The sequence below is a fragment of the Vicia villosa genome, linkage group LG6 (genome assembly GCF_029867415.1).
Source record: "Vicia villosa cultivar HV-30 ecotype Madison, WI linkage group LG6, Vvil1.0, whole genome shotgun sequence".
Taxonomy (NCBI): domain Eukaryota; kingdom Viridiplantae; phylum Streptophyta; class Magnoliopsida; order Fabales; family Fabaceae; genus Vicia; species Vicia villosa.
The window spans coordinates 111,219,195-111,222,757 of record NC_081185.1 but is presented as its reverse complement, the minus strand read 5'-3'; positions in this window follow the sequence as shown (position 1 = coordinate 111,222,757).

Here is a 3,563-nt window from a genome sequence, read left to right as displayed (position 1 = left end):
AAGTCAATTCTCTGGCCAAAACCCCTACCATATCATGGTTGCTTGCATCCATTTCTTGTCGAAATGCTGCTTGGTTATTTGTGGTAAAGTGAGGCATCTGGGTAGAGAAACCAGTGTTATGTGCACTTCGACCCACTGAACTAACATTTGGTGAAAATGTCGCATTGTTAGTTGGGGCATATATATGTCCTGCCCCTCGTACGCCTGTTCCATGTGGGTATGGCATTCCGTATGGATTATTTGGTCTCCATTCGAAAGCGGAGTTCGTGCCTTGACCAAATAAATTGTTTGCAGCATTTGTCGAGGCAAACAATATGTCCTCTGCGCTTGTGGATGAGGGTGCGGTTGTCGACACTGAAACTGGAACAGTCCCTGAGGGTGCTGTATTATTTTCAGGCATAGTCTGGGAATTATCTGCAGGTCTCGATCCATTTGGACCCGTTGCATCTCGTGTTTCTTGAGTAGAAGTCGAATTTGCCGCTCCTGATCCTGAACCTTGTGGGGGATCTTGATTACCCCCTGCACTGGCCGTAATGACCATTTTCCTGTTGTACCTTCGTTTGGGAATCGGTTGTGCACTGTTCTTTAATTTACCGTTCCTAAGGTTCATACAAGATCTTGATATTGTCTAGACAAAAATAAAGCAATTGATTAAAACAATCTGCTTGACACTGTCCCACTGGGCGTGCCAATTTGTTTATGGTGATTTCCGGTAAACAACCGCTAGTCTTCCAAACTATAATAAATATGATTTGGTTACTTGCAGGATCGACTAGATTGATCCTAGGACACATAGTCAAGAAGATTGTTATCAATGTTTATTCGAACCATATTCATTATTTGTCTTCTTCAATAAGCGTTGTTCGATTAACAGAACAAATAGTCTTGACAATCACTTTGTTATATATAAATGTGACTTCAACGAAGTGACATGACATAAAAAATTAAAAGGACAATTGAAACGTAAAGAATCTTAAACTGCAGAAATATAAAAGACTTCGAAAGTAAATAGCATGAAAGTAAATGACGTTAAAGTAAAGATGCAGAAACGTAAATGGCAAGAAGTAAACGAAATGCAGTAATTCTGAAAGATAAAAACAAAAAGATAATACACATGTATTAAAATGGTGGTGTCATACGTACATTTTCTCAGCGAACTCTTTCTCTTAACGCTTGATACTTGAGTAAATATGTGAGTGATTTGTACAAAATGAACACACAGAATCCTAACATTAAGACTCCTATTTATACTAGTTTCGACCTTAACGGTCCTATACTAATCTGCTGCCACGTTTCTCATCAGAACTTCCAGCGAAGCCATCTGTTGTTGAACGGTTACGAAACCGTCTTCGAATTTCAAATCTTCCCGCCTGAGTCCATCTTCGACGCGTGGCAGTGTATTAAACAAACACTACTAAAAAACACGCTAAGTAGTAATACTTGAATACATATTCTATGAATTTTGTCTAAGTCCCGAAGACATATGCTTTCATTAATCTTTCAGTGTTCACTTATCTTCATCGAACTTAGAAGTCTTTATTTTCCGAAGCATGACCATCAGTAGCCATTTTTTACTTTTTAAGGGATGGCCATCAGTAACCATCTTTCCTTCGATTTTCAACTCCTTCGAAGGATGAACAACATAAAACGAAATCTTCAGCTAACAGCCGGTAACTGGTGTCGGCCGGTAACTGATGTCGCGTTTCATTTGTCTCTGTCAGATCTCAAAAGAGAGTAAGAGAAGTGGCCAATAGAGTTACCTTAACTTTGTTTCTTTCAAATCTCCATGATGTCTTTCATGTGTCTCAGTTGCAGAAATACATTCCCGATTTGTCTCATGTGATTCAAGTGGATGGTGTGCAAGTTAGAGAGAACTTAAACGTTGAGGCATCTCCCTTGAGGGTAGAGGATTAAGAGGTGAAGCACTTGAGAGACGAGAATATTGCGTTGGTGAAGGTGGTATAGGAAAGACCTGCTGGTGAAAGCATGATGTGGGAGTTGGAGAGTCAAACGTGAGAGTCGTTTCTGACTCTGTTTCTTTCAGGTGATTTTCGAGGGTGGAAATTTTGTAAGTGTGAGAGAGTTGTAACACCTTGAAGTTTAATTAATCTATTTAATCAAATTATTTGTGTTTTATTTAATTATTTAGTATGCGGTATGCTTTTAATTAAATAAATTATAATTTTATATGTGTATATGGTATACGGTATAGTGAGAGTCATGGTGGTTGAGTAGAATAATTAGAAATAATTAAGATAAATAGTTATTTTTAATTTATTAAAATAAATAAAAAATAGTGAGATTTGTAGAGTTGTGGGTCAAAATGAAATAAAGAGAAAATAGAGAGAACAAGGAGAAAGAATAGTGAATTTTATGGGAGGAAAATATAATTATTAGGGAGTTGGAATAATTAGGTTCTTAGATATAAAAAGGAGTTTAGGGAAAGCCAAATTGGTATTATGTGAAAACATAATTTTTAAGTGAAGAGGCAAGAGCATGTCTAGGGGTTGAAGAGGGGGAAAACACAAATCACCAACCATGACTAATTCTGTATTTTTGTTGCTAGGAATATGAGGTAGTGGAGAAAGTAATTTTATATGGGTGTTTTGCATGAAAGGGTAGAAGAGGGACCCTTACTCTCTTTAGGATTATGTTGTAAATTGTGATTATGTTTTAATTTGTTATTGTTGTGAATTCAATGCCATATAAAATAAGGGATGAATAAAGGACAAGGAAGAAGAGGAGAACACAAATATTGGTTATAACTGCTATTCTTTTACTTTCTCTTAAAACAAGATTACAAGTTTACAAGAATAACAAATAACCTCTCTCACCCTAAATTAGGATTTGCAGCTTAGCAATGATGAGAGACTAGTATGCTATTTATAATAAAACCTAACATACTAACTAATGGATTTTTTTCCACAAGGCCCATTACACAAGCCAACTTAATAAACAAGCTAACTTAACAAATTAGGGTTTAAACACTAAAACCTAATTTAACATGCTAACAACCCTAGCATCTTCGACACAAGCATGTGAACAACCTTCGACTTCATGCTTAATCCTGTCGAACCAAGAAGCTACCCTTCGACAATACTAGAGTTCGATCCAATATCTCACAAACCTCCACCTTGGACCTAACTCTACAACGTCAAGGAACAAACTAGCTTTCTTCATGCAGCTTTATCAACTACATACAGTGGAAAAACTTGCAACTCGGCAATGTCTTGGTGATCATATCAGCAGCATTATCTTCAGTCGAAACCTTCAGCACTTGGACTTCTCCACCCTCGATTACTCCTCTGACGAAATGCAGCCTCACATCAATGTGCTTAGTTCGCTCATGATAGGCTGAATTCTTCGACAGGTGTATTGCACTTTGACTATCACATTTAACAGTGATACCTCGACCTTGAAGTTTCAGCTCCTTCGCAAAACCTTCAAGCCACAATGCTTCTTTCACAGCTTTAGTTAATGCAATATACTCCCCTTCAGTGGTTGATAGAGCAACAACCTTCTGAAGTGTTGCTTTCCAACTAATTGTTGTGCCAAACATAGTG